Source organism: Poecilia formosa, unplaced genomic scaffold (genome assembly GCF_000485575.1).
Source record: "Poecilia formosa unplaced genomic scaffold, Poecilia_formosa-5.1.2 Scaffold120, whole genome shotgun sequence".
Lineage (NCBI taxonomy): Eukaryota > Metazoa > Chordata > Actinopteri > Cyprinodontiformes > Poeciliidae > Poecilia > Poecilia formosa.
The window spans coordinates 1585766-1607014 of record NW_006800059.1 but is presented as its reverse complement, the minus strand read 5'-3'; the positions used below and the strand labels follow the sequence as shown (position 1 = coordinate 1607014).

The 21249-nt window shown below is 36.6% G+C and overlaps 1 protein-coding gene across 5 annotated transcripts in view; it reads left to right on the top strand.

The window, feature by feature from the left end:
* The window catches only part of dlgap4a (discs, large (Drosophila) homolog-associated protein 4a), a 97266-nt gene that overhangs the window by 33460 nt on the left and 42557 nt on the right, over positions 1-21249 (top strand). The window contains exon 2 of one of the 5 annotated variants that reach the window (XM_016675719.1): positions 7047-7160. The exons of the other annotated variants lie outside the window; for them this stretch is intronic. The gene's annotated coding sequence lies outside the window, so the exon portion shown is untranslated. The remainder of the gene's footprint in view (positions 1-7046; positions 7161-21249) is intronic. 5 annotated transcript variants of the gene reach the window in all.

Here is a 21249-nt window from a genome sequence, read left to right as displayed (position 1 = left end):
GCTCATACGACAGGAGGAATATTTTGGTTTGTAGTGAAAATGGGACTCAGGGAGTTTAATGTAGCATTTAAATGTATTTATTTCTGGGCATGTTGTGGTTAAAACAGTTGTCCCTCTGCTTATAGATCATTTGATCTGTCACAACACTGAAGACGAACTAGATCTCCAGTGAACCATATACACATTTACAGCTCTTCAGAGACCATTAAAAGATGACTTTCTCTGGTTTTACTTTTTATAGGTTTATGTTTGAGCAAAATGAACATTGCTCTTCTATTCTATGAACTACTGAGGACATGTCTCTGAAGTTTCTAACTAAACATTTTAGTATTTATTTGCAGAAAATGAGAAACGGCCAAAATAGCGAAAAAGATGCAGTGCTTTCAGACCTCAAATAATGCAAAGAAAGAAAGTTCATATTGATTTAGAAACAACAATACTGATGTTTTAACTCAAGAAGAGTTCAGGAATCAGTATTTGGTGGAAAAACTTGTGTTCAATGCAGTTTATTTTTTCCAGAGCTATATATATATATATATATATATATATATATGTGTGTGTGTGTGTGTGTGTATATAAATTATAATTATTATTATGCATTGATATAAATCTAAAATAATAAAAGTTGCAGAAGATAAATTGTTTTAGGTTGATTATATGTGATTTGGTAAAGAGTGTGGGAATAAATAAGTTTCTCTTTTTGGATGTGCGATTGAATTTGTTGTTATTTGATTTTTATATTTGCTTTATTTTTCTATCATTTGCAACATTTAGGTTTTTTTGTGTTTGCAAGGCAAAGAAATTAATATGCATATTTGGAATAAAGTTTACTACTGCTATACCTAATTTACTACAATATGTTTTAAAACTACAGAACAAAACTAAAAGATGGAGTTTTACAATCACAAGGAGGTTGGTTATAGTGAGAATTGAGCCATAAATATCTAATCCAAAAATTGAATTAATCCTTGAAGTTATTATTTGAAACAATCCAGGCTAAATAAAGCAGCAGGCATTGAGTGATCCTCACTTTCAGCCGTTGGTTCAGGTCAAACACCCGGTTCTTTCTGCACACCTCTGACAACAAAGCTCTGGTAAATGCTTTAGAAATGCTCTTTTACTCATAGTGCCAAGCTTTTAGCGTTATCACTTTGCTCCCAGGTTAGTTTAATATTCATGGAAACCTGATTCAGATTTATGCTGACCATGTTAATAGCTTTAATGATGGGAAATAAAACCTTTGAACCTTTCTGAACACAGAGATGAATTATTTATTCAGTGTTTTGATGATCATTGTTTGAACATGCTCTTGGTTTCTTACGATCTTCATGAACTCCAATCTTTTATGTGCTGAAACAGGTTGAAGAGTCTCAGTTCCCTCTGACATGCCTATATTAACAGGAAAAAGATAAAATAGCGAAAAGGACATCAAATTAAATTACATTTAATCTTCTTAGCTCTCTAAAGGTTATGTGTATCTTTAATTTTTTTAGATGAGCCTCTGATAAAGTTATAGGTGGACTGACTATGCTGGAAGAATTTTTAAATGAACTAATTCATTTATATTAACTTCTGATGCTGATTCAGACACAGATCTGCAGCAATGAAACTGCAGTAGAACAAGAAATCATAAAATGTATAAGAACTTTACATAAATATGGAAGTAAAGTGAATTATTGAACAAACAAAATAAAATCCTAACTGTGAGTTTCTCTTTGTATAATTTTATTCTTGTGTTAGTCTAAACTTTCATTTTAGGATGTCTCAAAAACTTAGAAGTTATACATTAGTGTAGTGATTATGTCACATTTACCTCACTCTTCAATAAACTAAGCTGCTGCAGGGTCTATTTTAAGACAATTATGCATATTTTTATTCCAATTGGAACTTAAGCAGTTGCTCCAACTTGAGTTCAACTCGGTTATGAAAGTGTCTGTAATGTTGTGATGCTATATAAACTAGAATGTCCTTATTATTCTCAAGATTTGTTGCAGCGGTAAGCTTGCATTACTATCTCTACTTTCTGTTTTGAGATGATATGACTCAGTTATTTTTCAGTGGGGTTTCAGTAAATGGTGTGCGAACAAAATGTACAGAAAAACTTGTTCTCCTTGTGTCTTGGTTGCATTTAATGCAGATCTTCCACTACTGTGTAGATCAGGTCCATAAGAAAATAGATTATGATTTATGGAATGGCAAAAATGTTTTAGATAATTGCCGTCATAAAAAAAAAACTGATAAGAATAAGTAAGCTTTCATTGCTGCTGATGTTTTTATATTTTAATTTATTTTTGCTTACAGTTTCCAACCGTCCAGTAGAATCTGTTCATATGCTGCATTGCTGCTCCATTTACTCCCTGTTTTCCTGTTTTTTACATCTCAAGTGTCGTTTCTGATTTTTGTTCGTTTTCTGAACTTTATTAAACTCAGATTATTTACTTTTTTTCCTCTCTGCCGTTTGTCTCGATTTTGGTTCTCAACTCCCACAAATCATGACAGCCACATCTGAATTGCTGTTGCCACCATGGTATGAGTGTGGGTACGGCGTTCTTTTGGAGGCGTGTCATTTTTTGTTGTTTTGGGACTGAAGTCAAAATTTCACATTTAGCTTCACTAGATCATAGCAAAGTTCTTATGAGATTTATTTAGAGTTAAAATATTTATTTGGAGTTAATAAGAGTCTCTGTTTTTGAGGGTAGATGACTGAAAGCTGTAACTGAATCAAGAGGCGATGTAGAAAAGTTTTTGTTTAAAGTCGGGCCTTGTTATGCAACCAGGTTATTGCAGTGTGCACTTTAAAAAGCTTTTTATTTTTTCCAAATGAATCATACAAGCTAAATGTCATTTTAGGTGAGAATAAGGGTTGTTTCATGATGATTTTTTTTACATCTGAAAAAATAAATTTCCACAGGTGTATGTAAACTTTTTACATCCTCTGTACAATTGAATGGAGTTATTTTGTTCTGCTTAGCTGCAATATACTGAATGAAAATGTTAGTGTAATTTCCAATGTGTTGATTATCAGTTATAAATCATTTTTCCTATTGATTGCTGTGGATGGGGAAGACTTTGGACTGCTGCAGAAGGATCTTCTGTAGCAGTCTGTGTTACACTGTATCTGAAGAAGCCTCTGACTGAAGAACACCCTGTTCATATGACAATCTTGTAAACAGCATGGTCAGTTTTGTCCATTATGTTTTTAGGAATTATCCTTCTTTGCGAAATCATTTCCAGAAACTCCGTAGAGAAAATATGTGAGTGCGAACTGTTTCTCCATCTCCTTTTGGTTTTTAAGAGCCGTTTGACTAATTCATGGAATTACAAACACTACAAAATATAACCTCCACCTTATTTGACAATTAATGATTCATACTGTTGTGACAGGTTAAGACTCTGACGTTGGGTGACGTTAACACAGCGGGATGGGGGAAGTGCTCTCTTTTTTTTCCATCCATGTTTGTCTTCGTCAGTGCTCTGCATTTCCCCCCAACTGAGTTCAGATTTTGAAAATTTATGACCACTCATCTTCATGCAACTCAATGTACGCAGTATTATGGCACACCGAGTTAATATTTAAAGCGCTAGACTACTTTCACTCTCCGTTTCTATATACCAGCAGAAATAACTAATCTTACATAATCTACAGAAGTAGTATCTACAGTAGAGAACAATATTACCAGTTCAGCAGCAAAAGGCCGCTCGCTACGGTCTTTATATATATATATATTTACTAATGCTCCACTGAGTCCTCAGACAAACTATTGGCCCGTGTTCTCATTAATGTACAGTACATTTCTGTGTTCGTGGTGTTTTTCAGTGAGGAAAGATAAGCCTGGCCACTCATGTGTATTCAGGCAGAAGGAACAACAGCCAGCCGCGTTTTATAGCGACTGTAGAGGCTTCAACCCCCTCCCCTTTGTGAAAACCGTCCACAAATAACGGGCCTGCGTCAGACTCTACCACATCTTCTGTTCGCACGTTTACAACCAGAATCCATGCACACGTTTACAGTATTCCCACACAAGCATTGCACGTACTCTTTGCTTGAGCCACCCCATCATGAATATTAATAGTAATGAGCTTTTCCTTTGTATCTGCGCTTGTACTGCAAAGAAGGGACTGTCCCTCGTGGCAGTGGCGGCACTGTCACCAAATGAAGATGTGTGGTTCATCCAATATTGAATATCATCTCAGCTGGGATTCATAATTCATTATCTAAGTGAAGATGTGACTCTTGTGAAGAGAATGAGATTTAAATGCTCGGAGGGAGGGGAGGGGATGTAGAACAAGGGACCGGACCAGGTGCTCTCATTCAAGCGGCACCTGAGATCACTCCCCTCGATGAAGTTCAGAGATTGTTATTGCAAGAGGTTATTTCTGTCTGGTAAAGAGCATCCAGAGCTCCTGCCAATCATTTCACACACCGAGACTCTCAGAAGCCTTTAATTTGCACAGTTAACATCATGCAGAAGGTGCTACGCTTTATTTATCAGTACAGTTGGAAAGACGAGAGTGCTGACTGCTATAGATTGGCCGTATTTCCTACTTTGAAAGGCAGCAGTGAATCACCAGGCCTTCGAGGTATTCAGAAAAGGCTGAGCCCAGATATAGAAAAGTCAAATAATCTCACATCAAAACTAATCAGAGGGAATAATCAGAATAAGTTTTTTCTACCTTACTATAACATAAATCAAGCCTGATTTGGAGTTTCCTGTCGGAGTGCTGCTCTTTTAAACTCTGCAGTTAAAGTGCAGAGTTTGTCTGTGAATACTTTTAGAGTTAAACTCCATCATGTTTTCGATCAGCCTCCTGTCCAACGTGTTGCAACTGGTTTGATGATGGTTTTCATAGGACTCAAATTTTCTGAGAATATGAAAATTTGAGAATATTTTCTTATTCTCAGATATCAGCACAGTCTCACTGAAGCATTCCTAAATGATAACTATTACTATTTTCAGGTGGATTTATCATTTCATTTATCCAACAATTGGCTACCTGATTATCCTTAAATGAAAATAATCAAACCAAATCTGCAGTCAGTTCTTTAGTCACCCTCTGAAGTTCCAAATTACTTTTGACAAATTTTTCACTACTGAATAAATAAATAAATAAATAAATCAGAAAAAAAACTGTTTCTCTTGATTAAAACGTTCTAAAACGTAACTTTAACATTTTAAATCATGGTACATACAGAACCAGGTTTGAAATCCCTAATTCCTTGGAAAAAGAGTTTCCATGACCAGTAAAACAAAAAACACCTTTAAATACGATGCCTCAATAAGCCAAACCATTGCTGGAACAAAAAGTCAGCCAGAATTCCTCCATAATGATGTGAGAGACTGAAAAAGTCACACAGAAAGCAGCTTCTTCTTGCAGAAAGCATCACTTGCAGGTACTAGCCTGAATTAGCACATTGCCATTACCACGGTGATGGAACCCGTTTCTTCCTGTTGTGTGTTGTGATGGCTCCTCTGTGTTTATTCTGGTATTTGCTCTTTGCCAGATGATTCGTGTTAGCTTTTCATCCTGTTTGGCTCATGCTGTGTTTATTGTTCTGATTTCCTGTTTACTTTGTAATTTTAGGATTTTTAGCTCTGCAGCGCTCTGTGCAGTTACTTATTAAACACTTAGATTCCCATTTGGCTGCATCCAGCAAGCGATTCTTAGATTTTGGTTCTCCACTGAACCCTTTATGCCTTTTGAGAAGTTCTGTCTTAAAAAAACAACAACATAATAATAATAATAATCTGCTTACAATGTGACTCTTTACTATTCAGGATTCAATTGCTTGAGCTAAAGTGTTACTGAAATTGTTTTATTGGATGTAAAGGAGTCTTCTGGTTATGAAAAAAAATCAGTGAATCTATTGACTTGTTCAGTAAAATGTTCTGTCCTGTGAACTATTCCATTATTATGACAAGTTGGCTGATGTAAAGTTATATTAAGGCTTCAAGTCTTAAGTATATCAATCTCTTTATAAAAGATAAATTGTGCTTAGCACAACTTAGTAAAATAGCAGAAAGTGGTTAAAATCTGCTAAGGGCTTTTGGTAAATTTAGCTGAAATCATAATTGTAATTTTACATAAAAAATTATCTGGTATTTTTATCTTTACCTCGATATCAAAAAAAGTGAGAAGAACAGAAAATACTGAAACCTGTCAAAATGTTAAGTTTTTGCAGTAGTACAGACATTATATTCATCTTGTGTGTTAAACTTTGGTGAATATGCAAATTATCCTGATCTGAAAAACGTCACTGAGGTGCACAAGTCATGACCTCAACCTCATAAAACCCTTCTTGTCCAACATCAGTGTCTGACCTCTCAAATGCACTTCTAAAGGACTTGTTCAAATCTACAATAAATCATTTCATATGAGTATAAATGCAGATGGGAGAATAGTTTGAGAATATAATGTATTTTTCACAAAGCAATGCTCACTTGTTGATTATGATTATTTTTTATTCTAATGCACTTTGTGGTTTATAGTGAACTATATAAATAAAGTTCACCTACTTCTGTTAAATAAAATACAAACACATAATCACTTTATTAATATGAAATTCAACTAATATAGAACATGACCTTGCTGTTGTTGTCTGTAATGGATTTAAATGAAAAAGTAATTTATTTGCATAAAATGTTAAGATTAATGGAGTTCACCATAACCTGTCAAACTGTCTGTGGTGGGTTGTTTGGTTTGGCAGTTACCTCCACGGCTAATGGAGTATCTTATTAAGTTCGGAGCTGCGTTGTTGCCTTGAAGGAGCTTATAAAACTGATTTCACCCATGCCACTAAATGCTTTTCCGGGACTACAGTTAATTAACTACAATTCACCACTTTAGCAAGTCAAATGGAGCAATCTATCTGACTTTAACTCGGAGAGGCTCACTTGCCCTGTAGTAGCAGCTGCATCCAGTTTACCATAATGAATAATTCAAACGATACACAAGGCCACTTTTAATTTAGATATTCAGAGCAGCTATGTTTACTGCGTCATCCCTCTCTCAGTCAGCACATTTTCTTTTTTTTTTTCTCGTTTCAGTGTTGCGCTCACATTGAGGGGAGGGCGAGAGAAAGACAACGAGATAAAAGAGGAGGAGAGCATGAGGAAGCATTTACGCAGCAGCAGTAGCAGAGATAAAGAGTACGCCTTTGGGTGAGGATGAATGCACGTCCGCTGCAGCTCTCGCAGAGATTTTTGTGTGACGCGCTGTACTTACAGTGAGAAAATACGACGAGGTTAAAGCTTGAACTTATACTTAAATATGTCACAGTCATGCATAGTAACACAAGCAGGTTTTTAGAAAATTTGAATGTCAGTAAAAAGTTTAACAATTTTTGTCACTTTTTTCAGAAAGTGCAACTCAGATTAAATGCAAAGAGTAAAATTTTGTCTCTCAGAAGACTTCTTTCAGGTGGTCTCACACCCGAAAAAGTTATTCTGGTTATTCTGAATAACTGAGCATATTTGGGGAAAATTGAGGGGAAGAAAAAAATGTTGGAGAACGTGCAACAGCAAAGGCAGCTATGAAAGGAACTTAGACTTTCATTACACCTCAGGCTGGTTTCCTCCATGCAACGCTGCACTCAGGCAGTTTTTCATGCACAAATAATTATTGAGTGAACAGAAATGAACATACTTTTCAGAAGAATGACACTTTTTATTAGAATGCCCTTCTGTATTGATCTGGTATTTTAGTTTTCCAAGACACTGAGTTGTGAGTTTTGTCATCTGGAAGCCATAATCATCAAAATTACATGAAATAAAATCTTGAAATATTTTCCTTCATTTGGAAAAAAAACCCCATAGAATTAGAAAATATAGAACAATGTTTTTCTATTTTTTAGATATAGCTATGCAAATTTAATGGAAACTACAGTTATTTTCTCATTTTATGCTTAATCCTAATTAAGCATAAAATGCTAAACATTGCATTTAATGTTACAAAACACAGTCGGTGTACTTTGCATAATGAAACGATGACTGACTTTAAAGATTATTCCAGCATAATCAGGAATGAGTTGTCTCTCTCTGAACTCCGGTGTGCATTCATCTCTCCCAGCAGGACGTGACTACTTGCATTTGCAGCTTTAATTATACAGAGACGGGTTTAAAGGACACATGCAGGTGATGCAGGGGAAAGCACACACCTCAAAAACCGACGCTCTTTGGTGGATACTGTGCTAAAAACGCCCGGCTGGAGAACGCTGCATCCCCTTTCTGCGGCCTCTTCTTCTCAGTAAGCTATAAATATCAGGGGAATAATAAAAAGAAAAGAAGTGTCCAGCTTCATTTTCAGCACGCCTAAATAAAGATTGGCTGACTCATGTGAACACTGTTTGCACTTAAGAGTAAAAGCGTAATGGTCTGAGGCCACAAGCTGTGAAATAGTTTCCTCCAGTCTGATTCAGCCCTTTCAGTTTAGAGAATACTTCAGACTGTGATTATTTTGGGGAGAGTAAAGAAAAGCCTTTATCTGAATAATTGATATCTAACCAGGCTTTCACTCAACAGCTTCATCACCAGTAACGTCAACATCCAATGTCTCAATAAAGTATTCATGCTTCTGAAGTCTGGACCACTTCAGTGTTTTTTGGCAGGTTTTTATGGGACAAACCAACACAAAGTAGCTCTTTATTATACAGTGGGTGGAAAGTGATGCTACAAACAAATAAATCCTAAAAGTTACAGCTGTGGCTGCATATTTAGGATCAGTAGTGGGGTGGAAGGGAAGGTTTTGTCCGAATCTGAAGTCTTTTAAAGACAAGTTAATCTGTCATGAGGCTCTCCCACCTGAGCTGTGAATCTCTGCTGCTCCTCCAGAGTAAACCTGGGGTTTCTGTGACGACTGCGCTCTTTGCAGGTCCTACCAGGTTTTTTCTTCGTAGGTTTTTACCATTGCTTTGTGGGATCTTCAGATGTTTAGATACAACTTTACTCTTTGTTTTAAAATGTTCCACACCAACTGACCTGGTGCGTTATTCAGCCCCTATAACCTGGTGACCATAAAGTCTTCACAAAGTTCAGAGATTTCACAATTTAAACTACACTTTACTGAAATGACATGTTTAGCAACTAAATTGCAAAAACAGTTTAGTTGCTCTGGATTTTATTTAGGATTTTCAGATTTTCACATCACCTAAATTATATATATATAAAAGAAATACACAGTTCCTATTTCTCTCTTAATCATTTATTTAACTTCAAACTGAAAGCTCAAGGTAAAAAATGATTTATCCAGTTTGATTCAAAAGTTCTTCCATTCTGTCTTTTCTCTAGTTTAAATGGGAAAAATCATTTCCGAATTAGAGTATCGACTGCCTGGAAGAGTGTTGCTCATCGCTGCTAATTGACTCCAATTGACACCAGTTCATTGCAGCCTGTGACCTGACAGACATGTAACCACTGTGGCCCTGCACATCGGAGCCGGTGTGTCAGTGCAGATGTCCACTCGCACCACTTCCTATCCTCCAGTGTCACGTCTCTCCGGCCGGACTATGAAAAGATTTTCTGTGAATTTCATAAAGTTTCAGGCTGTTGGATCAATATGATGAGTGCCCACTGCCATAGAAAGCCATAGAAAAAAAGAGAAAAAGCAAGGTAAATTTCACCTGAGTGCTTCAGACAGAGAGCCACCATGCTGTTGATAAATCAGTCATGTCCTCTAGCACTGCACTGCCTCTTGTGATAGAGTGTCTCTTTAGAATGGCGATGGGAACGAACAAAAGGAGACTTGGGAATTTAGGGCTCTGTGAGATTTGTCACATTTTGACACTCGTTTTGCTCCAGTAGCCCATGTCAAACTAGGTCATTGTAATCCACCCCATTTCTGCAGAGCGATGTTTCTCTGTGCAGATAGGAAGGTACATGCTGTTGACAGCTGCTGTCCAAAGCTTCACAGCTATTGAGACGTAAACTAGATTTGGATCTTAAATGGGAAGTGTTTTGCAAAATTCACTATTTACACACTGTTGTACTTCCATATGTGTTTCAACTGCTTTTTAAGAAAAAAAACAACCCAAGCTCTTAGAAAAACACCTGGGCAGCTTTTGGTAATACTTTTATGTTTATTGGTGTCTAGAAAAGGAGCAATTTCAAAAACCTTCGTAATGTTACATCACAAATCTGCAGGGACTGCCCCGTTACCTAGCAACCCCAACGAAGCCCAGGCTGCAGATACATTTTTCTGGAATCATTCGAGGAATCGTTACATCCATACTTGACTTACCATTCAGCGTTTTTGATGGTTGTGCAAGAGGCTCTACTTCTGCTTTTCCAAGATGTACACTTGTATATTTGCCCGTCTGTTTGCAGCAGCCATTTTCATGTGTGAGTGTAAATGTTGAGTTTAACCACTTTGTCACAAGCACATGCAGAAAGGACCAAAGCAACAGTGAGGTGTCACAATGCAGCCATATTGTTTGTTCAAACAACAAAACAAAGTTAATCTTTAGTGCTTACCTGTAATTAAATCCATTTCTTTTACAGAAGAGAGAATTAGGTTAGCCATCATTACATGAAGATTTAAATTAAATATTTACCAAATTGTCTTAATTTCACATGACACTGGAGCCGTCAGATTAGTTTGCATTTTAGAGGAGGAGCAACTGGCAAATTCCAGCTAAACACATGCAATGACCTGCAAGGACAAAAAAAAACACTTTGAGGAGCCGTCTCAGCTGCCTACCATTGTATTATCACCTTCCCCTGGGATAGACTAATTAACTATTCCTAACCACTGAGATTCGTGTGCTGCTTTTTTACATTCCTTATCTCTGCTGTCATGAATAATTCATGACAAACTGGAAGTGTGAGACAAAATTGTGCTTGAAAGTGCAGGGAAATTAGAGAGGACATCTTTCCTTGTCTTTGCTAAAACTTTGTGACCTGAAGTGAACACGGGGTAAACAGCAAAACTTTTTTTAACTGGAAAAAAATAAAACATGGCTCAGGTTTCTGTAAAGTCATATTTTGGCTCACCCTTGGTTCACTTTTAGTGTTCAAAGGAAAGTATTTTTGAATTATAATTAATTATTTAGTATAAATATATCTGGAAGAATCGTGATGGACTTTGTTGGCTCCCAAAAAATTATTTTTACTAAATAAATCAGCATTTTGTACCTTATATGGTAAGAACTATTACCATGTAAAAGACTTCATTGTTTAATTGGCCACATTATTGATAGGTATTGATTCAGACATTTAATAACTAGTGCTGATGGAGTGAGTTGAAGTAAGTAAGGTTTATTTATAAAGTTTTATAAGCTCTGCAGAGCTGGAACAGAGATGGATCTAAAACTTGAAGGGACGTGGTTGTGAAGGACTGGAGTTAGAAACGCCTGCTTTATTGATTACTGAAATTTAAAGTAAATAAGACTATCTATGAAAATCGCTACAAAATTCAGATTAAAATTAGGGGTGCACCGATTTCCTTAAAGTTGGGAGATCGGTGATCGCTTGATACTTACATGTGAAGCCGATCTTTGTCCCAGATCTTATCAACCTTGTTAAAGGTCTAAAAATCAATCACTGTCCTCTTCTGCTCTCCTGTGTGAATGGTTTGTCTGATAGACCAGCCCATCAGGTCATGTCTGCATGTTTTCAGTTAGCAATAGTCACCCCACTTTTACCAACTCATCCACTTTCTTGCTGTATTTAGCAACATTTAAGATAAAAAACAATTAGATTGTCCAAAATCAAAATTGGCAAGTCAGACTTTTTAAAGATCGGTTATCAGTGATCGTCTAGAAAACTGCAATTGGTGCACCTCTACTTAAAACAACTCCAGATTATTTTGGAGTCCCCATCACACGTTCTCTTTCTCACTCACACAGTGTGACGTCTCCTCTTGATCTAATATGAATAAAATATGTTTTGAGTGCTGTTTAGTTATAATCTGTGGGGATACACCGTAAATCTAACCAGTGGCTCTCCAATAGTTTCCATTTCTGCTCTTTTTCTCATGACGAGTGTTCTGCACATTTTAAATGTGTTCAAATCACCTGACTCAAATAATTATCATGAGTTTGAAGAATTGTAAAACATGCTTCTCAGTATTTCTGACATTAAGCGTGTTGCACAAGGGGCAACTCAAAAAGTTTCAGGACTCCAGACCTGGAGGTTTCTACTTCTGCAGAGCGTCTTCCATCTGATGTAAATGGCTTCCTTTATCTTTCTCTGGTTGCCTACCAGGTGCTAGTCAATGACCTTTGGCCACGGCCTCATCGATGCCGTGACTAATGCTTTGTTGTTTACATGGATCTGATCTGCTGCCTGTCCTCATCCTTTCCATTTGTAGTGTTACCCACAGCGGTGGGGTGTGATTTTTATTGCCTCCTGCCCATCTGTGCCTCCTTTCATGATGTGTTTGGTTGCAGATGTCTGAGGAGCATCTGAATACATCAAAGAAATTATACATATATATAAAAACCAGAGTACATGAATGTGTTTTCTTCTTTCTAAAGTCATTTTATGGGTAGATGATTCTATGTAGCAAAAATAAAATAGAGCTATGCCATGGACTGGCTTATTTCTGATTCACCTGAGCCATTTGCAAGCTTCTGTACCGACTTTTCTTTCCCATCTCCCACTAAAGTCCTTGAGTGTTAAAAAAATAAAAATAAAGCCAAGAGGTTCTGGGTGGGAGCTAAGCCTTCCTTTTCCTTTTTGCATTTTTAATCCAACCTCTAAATCTTTCACGCAGACTTCTTTTCTCTCAGTCCTGTTTCGTTTCTTTACAGTCTGCTGCTTTATTTCCCCTTTCTCTTCCACTGCCGTATTAAAAAGGCCCTAACTCAGCCACACAGCAGAGAAAATGTTCCTGGAAAGGAATAAAAGCTAAAATAGCAACATTATGTGGTTAACTTGAGGGCCTAATCACACACATATACAATCACCAAATGTTCATTGAAGTGTTCTGCATGTAATGTGATTGTGTTAAATCCCTTCACATTAAACAGACCATTAGCAGCTTTCAAACCACCGTCTTTTTTGTGCTCCTGTTGTGTGCACTTTGGTTTTATGTCACTGTGATATATGCTTATCCGTATTGCTGCTAATTCACATTTTGTTGACTAATCTAAGTCAGATTGGCTTCGTAATATATCTGCCACACTTTGAATTTACATATATGTTCAGAGCAGGTTGGATATGTTAAAATAAACACAGCCTTAGGAGCAGAGTCTTTATAATTTGCTTCCAAGTAAACAGATTTTGTGTGAACTTACTGATTGAAGCACTGTGACCTAAGCAGGCTTTTACAAGGAATGTAAAAGAAACTTTGCACCATTAGAGGCAAAATTATTCAAAACCTTGTGGTAAACATTTTGACGCTCAGGCTTGTAGGCAGTAAAAACTGAGGCGGTGTTGCAAATCAAAGTTTTGAGTAATTAGGGCATCAGACTGTGGTTTAAATTTTTAAGGTTAAAACGAGGGGAAATGCGAGTTTTTAATTCAATATCTGGTCCCCACAGAGAAATAAGCCACATTACATCACAGATACAGAACGCAGATAATAAGACTTAGCATTTTTGGTTGTCGAATGTCTTTCATGTGGAAAGAGTCGCCTCAGTTTGAGAATTTAAGATTTAAATAAAAGTAAAGGAGTGCATAATAGTTCAGTTGTAAATCTGTTAAAATGAAGAATGATCTGATACGTAGACATGGTATAATTTCTTTAATCACAATGAGCATAAGCTCATTTAACAGCTGTGATCATTGTGTCTTTTTGCACTTTGCTTTAGGATTGATTGACCTCAGCTGAAGCTGCATTGTTGGTCTTAATTTCAAACAAATTTGTCCACAAGAGATTAAAGTTGAGACGGTTATTTCTGGCTCTCGTCGTTGCTCTGCGTTTGATAGAGAGAGAGAGAGAGAGAGAGAGACAGAGAGAAAACAGGCTGACCTTTGACCTGTCAGCCCAGAGGCACAAATGAGATACAGCTGGAAAATTAGTGACGGATGATGAAGCTGGGCGTTGTAAAGGCAGAGGTTTAGATTATAGATAAGTGAGAAGGATGATCTCCAAAGGGCTCTTCCTTGAGCTGATTGACGGAGAGGCTGGGGTGGATGGAGCTGTCCGCTGAAGCTGCTCAGCGAACGCAGAGGTCTGCTCAGTCTTCTGAGCTGAGAGGCAGAAAGTATGCAGCCGTTTGTTCGATTTAATGTGAGTCAAATACTGTGATTCATAGAGTGTAGATAGAAAATATTGCAGAATACTTTGTCTTTTATTGGAAATTTTAGAAACTTTCAGTGGTAGTACTCAAGTGCATACAATGTCTGACTAATGAATCAACTTAAATTTAAGATAAACAAAGCAACATATCGACTTGTCTGTTAGCTGATTCCTGTACAACTGAAGTGCTTGTATGTTTAAACTCTTTCCTGGTAACCAGCTTCAAGCAGGATTTTTTGTTGTTTTTGTATCTCGTATATCTTTCACCCACTCCTCCATAAAGAGATCATTTGTGTACTAGTAATACACAACTAGTTGTTTTCCCGTTTACAGATTATCCTCACCTAAGCTGTGCTTCTTCTTAGGTCACGCCGAGGGGTAATACAGGTGAACAGTCAGGTTTTTCATGCTTGCACAGACTTCAGTGAGATGTTAAAAGTTTGGTATGTTCATTACTTAACCCTGATTAAAACCATTTAGTCTTAATGATGCTGTTTGTTCTAAATATTCTCTAAAAAAATCCTCAGATCTTCACACTGCTGCCTTTGTACACAGATCAGCCTCTGCAGGCTCCTTTTCCCAACAAAGCAACTTCTGCAAGCAATGGTTTGTACTTTAAGTTGAATAAAATCTGAAGAAGTAACATTTAAGACTGAGGTTGTTTAGGGGCATAGAAGGGGTCAAGTGGTATAAACACTATTCCAGACACCAGCTGCTTATGTTGTGTGTGAGGAGCTTCAAAAGGACCGTTTTCAGTACTGGTTGTACGCTGGTTACATTTTTGGATTTGTGGTCAGACAATAAGGAAAGCTTGTCCCAAATGAACAGAGTTAAGAGGACAGACCCTGCACTGCTGCTTCCTGTGAGGATTGTTTTTATTCATCATAAAACCATTTGTGATGCATTAAATCCTTGATTGTCTAAAATATGACAAACGGTGACCACTTTGGGGAAATCGATGACGATGGCCATACAATTAACGATCTTTCTGCAGGAATAACCTTCCACTGATTTACAATGTTGGCAAGAATCACTCAAAAAGAAGAGGCAGCTCTAATTTAGAGGTGCGTTTTCATTTGAGCTCAATGTTTAAGGTTGCTGACAGGGCTTTGGATAAGAACAGAAACAGTGGTCCCATCTTCCTCTTGCCAGCTGTTTTTAGACATCAAACGGAGTGAGCAGAAAGAAATGAACAGAACATGCATTGTCTTCTGCTGGCAGCCTGAATGCAGCCGCTGCGTTTTGTGAGGGTGGCTGGTAAGCTGGACTGTGTGGGCTACCGGATAGAAACGGCAGCAAGAGCGGGGAGGGGAGAGTATGGATGCTGTAAGAGTCCCCAAGGTCAAACACACACTCACTCATCAGGCACTGCCCTTGGTGGCTCTGGGGTCAATGAGGGGCAATGAGCTCAGTGGCATTCACAGCTATGTGTTTGTCACTCCTCTTCAGGGGGTTTGCTACATATTCTTCTTTGATTGATGGTTCCTTACATCCTTAAAGTTTTCTTTTTTTTTTTTTAAGTTTGTAGGGAGAGCATCAGGTTGATTTTGGAGTGAATTAAATGAAATGTGCACCATATGACCAGGGGCCATGTTTGGTCTTTATTTATGCATGAGGAGGCAGTTTGGAGACACGACGCTGCTGAAGTAAAGTGGGGCAATAAACAACTCTCATCTGTCTCGTAAAATTACTCATTCCTTATTCTTTTGTCTTTTTCATTGGTTTTTTATTGGCCCTCTTCCTCAGCTGTGGATAAACAACAATTATTACCACTCCAGATTTCTTAAAATGTCTGTTCTTCAAACTTAAAAACGTGTGTGGGAACCTAAAAAATAATTGCGACTTATCAAAAGTTCCCTGATGCCCTTTTTCGCTCAACATGCACTATTACTGATTTCTGATTTCCAATAACGATTTCAGCCAATTACAGTTTCTCCTTAAGAGTGATATTATAAAAAGATATGAGAACAACAGAGTGGCCATTAAATATTTATACAGCAGTAGAGGCAAAGTTAACGTCACACTACAGGTTTGAGAGTCGAGTTGCTGTAAAACAGGGTTTTACTACTTTAGATAATATATTGAGTTAATATTTTATGCCTCCTTTTGAATATTTTATTAGCTTTGTAGTTCAATTAGCATGGCTAGCTTTAGTGTAAACAACAGTTATCAGTGAAGTTTAATTTATCTCTTATTTCTCAATTAATCTTTTTTCACTATCAGTTTCGCTTCACTTCAAAATTTTCAATACATGTTTTTCAGAGTCGGGGTTAATATTTTCAGTTACGATTATATTTTTCAGTGTCTGTTTTCCTGTTCAGTTTCCTCATAAACTGCCATCTTTTTAGCCCCATTGGCTGAGTGGGAAATGGAGAGTTGTCTGCGTTTATTCAACCAGTCTTACCAACAAGCGGTTACTTTCGAAATGTCTTCTTTTATTCTTAATTAAAATAAAAATCTTGAATGTTTTAAGGTATTTTAATTATTATTTTTTTGACCTGAGAAATGAAGACATCGTTGTCGGATGAAAATATAAGGCACTGTTGTAAAATTTACTTACAAAGCCTCCTCTCAATAACATTATTCGCCCTTACTTGCACTCGTGTTATCCAGGGCCTTTTAATTTAATTACGCTGTCATTAAACGGTGCTTCTTGCATCACTTATTGCCATTGTTTGATGCACGCCATCAGCAGAGAAGCACACAGTCATCATTGGTGGGACTAAATGTGTTTTTAGTTTCTAAAAAAACAAAATGACCACACTTAAGTGTCAGCCCTTGTTAAGACATATTGTAGAATATAGTTTTCCAGTTAGCTTGTTGCACCTTTGTGCTTCTTCTGACTTCATTTTAAACACTGAGTGGGTTGTCTTCTTAAAGTATGTTCATTAATCAGATCAAGCTAAAAAAATAAATCCCCAAAAACACCTAATTATTGTCACCCACCAGTTTTGTAGTGCATCTCAGTCATTACTCGTTATAGTTTTGTTTTCTTAGGTTTTTATTCTTTGATTTTCTTTGCCAGCGTTGTCTTTGCAGAGCTGCATGGTGCTGGTTTATCGCAGTCAGTGGAAGAGGAGTGGCTAATTCCCTGGACAGTTTGTGATGCTCTTTTTCAATAATACACACACATTTACACGACACGGGCAATCTAGAGTCACTAATTAATCTAGCATGCATGTTTTTAGGTAATGGCAAGGACCTGAACTACCTGGAAGAACATGGATGTAAAACAAGTCAAATTAATAGAAGATCGCTCAGTAAAGCTATCGATTAGTCAATAATGAAATGTGAACCGAGAGATATGGAGGAACACAGGGAAGGCGGTAAGGAGGTCATTTTGGACACAGGAGGCATTAGAGGCAGTGTGTTTGTTTTTGCAACAAAGGGAGACAGTCAGGGTGAGAAAGGGAGCAGATAAAAGAAGAAATAAGAGAGAGGAGAAGATGAGGGGATGGTAAGAGTCTAAGCATAAGAGGCAGCAGACAATAAAGCGCCCCATCAATCTGGTAAATGAGTGTCCTTCCAGCAGAGAGTACTTTGAGGAACACATCCTGCACTGTTTCCATCAAGTCAGAGATTTAGCTCTCATCCTCCAGGCCTGCACTTGGTTATTGAAGAAATGGAGAAGTTGAGCAAACGGTTGGTCAGCAGGTCATGCTGCCGATTTTGCCGCATTTACTGCGAGTGTGAAGTAACCTCAGTGTGGAGGAGCTTCATGTCGGACTGCTGGCTCAACTTTTGATCATTTAATGAGAATATTATTGATTTTACTCTGGCTTCATACACTCATTCACTGTCTTTTATGGTTTCCTTTTTTCTTTTTTATTTCTTTTGTTAGTGTTTTAAGTGAAACATCACTAGTGTTTCACGTAATCCCTAAACAAACTAAAATCCACTATTTTTTTTCCAGTAAAGATACTGGGTGATAAAGCAGGTTGGTAATTACTTTTATATCACTTATGAAATATCTACAGTACTCTTAGCAGACAAAGGCACTAAAGGTTATCTTCTGACTCTAATGTTACATTCAGCTCTATGGAGCTTCCAGTGTTTGAGACATTTTTTCTCAGAATATCCTAAATATTCTGAGAAAATATTAATATCCAAAATATTAAACAAAACTGCTAAGTTGTGCAGTTTCTCTCATTTCAACCTCAGCTTTCATGACAATGTTGTGTTACAGTTATGCACCGCTTTACTCAGAATGTTTCTTGTACAGAATTTGTACTTTGCTTTTACACAAATCTGTAAACAAATCAGAATTGGACTCAACATGTGAAGCATACATTTTCAATATCTTCAACCAACAAATAGAGTAGTGTCTAACCTACTGTGTTTAGTGAGTAGTGTTGATTTCAAATGGCTGTGCAGATAGTCCATAGTGCTGTCTGGAGCAAGATTTGACTGTTTTGCATGGAAAAACACGGACTGAACTGTTTTAATGAAAATATGACAAAGCCATTTGTCTATCTTGTCCATAAACAATGTTGTCACTGACACTTTCATTGATGTGAATCTGTTTTGAGGAATAAACTATCCACTTTGAGATTCACTTCTGCAGGTTATCAGGTTTGGTTTTGCAGCTTGTATTGTTTTAAGAAACATACTTGCTGTTCTGCAAATGCTATAGTGGTGTGAGAAATTCACTAAGGTGACTAAGAAAAACTGCAAACAACACCCAAGTGATTCAGTATTGCATGACTTTAGATTAGTAATGCATCATTCAGAAATTTGTAGTTATTTTCCGGTTTTCTGTGAAGACAAGTTCCTCTTTCAAAACGATGAGGAAACATAAGTAGAGTCTTTTAAAGCATTTCTGCCATCAGCTGTCATTAGCTATTTGTTATAGAAATGCTCACACCACTTGCGAGAGACAAAGAGTCACTGTAAAACTTACTTATGTTAAAGAAAAGATTGCACATTTTTATGTTATATTTTCAGTTAGCATAGTTGTAGTGGTAGAAATGTGATAATTCCCTTTGCTTAACTTTGTGATTTCCAAACAGCTGAAAGTATTTTCAAGCCAAATGAATGTCAAAAACAGACATGGATTCTAATTGATTTTTATTTTTGGAAGCATCTGAAAAGAATTGGAGAAAAAGTTAAACAAATATATTTATGCAAATATGATAAAATTAAGATTAAAAATTCAAATCTATGCAAAAATACAATTTAGCAAGAAAAGAAAAATAAATTCAGGAGCCTGGGATGGTAAATACTTGTCACAGAATGTTCAGTTTTTCAATCAAGGTTTATTATAGAATAAGAACAACTGGAGTTCATATGTTTCAGTGAATTGTAAAAATAAATCCCATGGGTAAAATTACATAATAATATCAATACGATAGTAGTACACTGTGTGGGTTTTGTGCAGAAGGAATTTAGTGCAACAAATACAAAGTTTTTTAAACAGTTTTTCCAAATTAAAGCTAAAGGAAACAAATCAAAACTTGATCAAAATCAAAAATTAATGATTAAATGACTTAAAAAAAAGGTAACTTAAGAGGTAACATTTTTAAAAGTTTCTCTATCACTTAGTTATCTTGAATATGCAAGTGAAATTGATCTAGTTTGCATTTAACTGTGTTAATAAACCTTGGTGGTGTTAGTAATCTAAAGCAGAGATGGTAACTGGATTTTGAGCAGAAACATCAAGCAGAGCTCGGATTCGTCTTTGTGATCATCCTTGTTTATCTCCGCAAGGCAAAGGAAGCATTCATAAAAACTGAAATCCTAGAGAAGCTTTAGAGGCACATTTGGCTGGCTTTAAACGGATTTCTTTGCTGAATAAAATGTTCCACACATTTGGAAGCTTTCGTAATTTATTTTTGTTTTTGAAGAAAAGTAGGACTCCATTGTCATGACTGATGCTTTGTTGGTGGAATTGCTTTGAGATGATCTGACGCTTGGAGAGCAAAGCATGCCAAGAGTTTGCCATTGTTATCAGGAATATTGTGACTCGACCGCACGAGCCTATTATAATTATGGTGGAGACAATGTGAGATGCAGAAACGGACCTCTGAGGATCCATTCATACTCCTGCAGTGACGTGGCAGTAAAAAAAAAAAAAGAAGAAGAAAAGCATGAAATCATATTCAGAGAATTGAATCAATGTGTTCATGTTTTGTTTTTAGCAAACAATGAGTTTACTTAAACTCCTGAATTCACTTGTACTCTGGACAGTTATTTGTTTTCCGTCGCAGCATTTGTTCATTTGATCGAAATTATTGATTTAGATGCTCTAATCTTAGCACAAAACCTCACAGAATGCAAAAAATAAAAACTCCTATTTCTCTTGGAGGGATGTTGCTTGGTATGAGCTCCACTGAGATGTCCACTCCTTCACACACTTTGTAATTTCTGTCTACAAATAGGAGGTTTCCATGGAAGAATGTTTAGCCTGCAGCTGAGAAACAAACAGAAAAGCAGCATCCTTAACCTGTATAAACAACTATCTAATGTTTGAACATATAGTATTGGTATGAGTGTGTAAAAAGATTTAAAATAAATAATAAAAAAGAAAAAAGAAGAAATAATTTCACGATGAAGAAATGTGAAATCTCCAAACTTTAATTCGATTGCTATTTATTGTTTGCGGTAAAAACGTTGCAAAAGTATTTTTTTCAACAAAATCTTTGCTGCCAGTGTTTGGTAAAAAGCTTTTGTTGAATATGTTGCAGAAAAAAAGGCTTTTCTCTCCCACCATCACAAAAATAAAAGCAAGAAAGGTGGAGCTTACAAACACTGAGATATTTTAGCAAAAAACAAATAAAAGTAAGAAAGGTGGAGCTTACAAACACAGATTTTTTTTCTTTAGCAAAAATCAAATAAAAATAAATAAATAAATAAAACTCCTGGTGTGTTTGCTATTAAACAAAGCATTAATATGTGTAAAAACATCTCTCACCCAAAAGTGAAGCATGGTGGAGGATGTGTGATGCTTTGGGTCTGCTTCTTTTCTAAAGACTGTAGAACCTTTTAAGAGTTTATACCATTAAACCCTTTTATATTTAACAATAACATCAATGTATTCTTAATTGTGACAACATTTAAACCACCATTTGATTG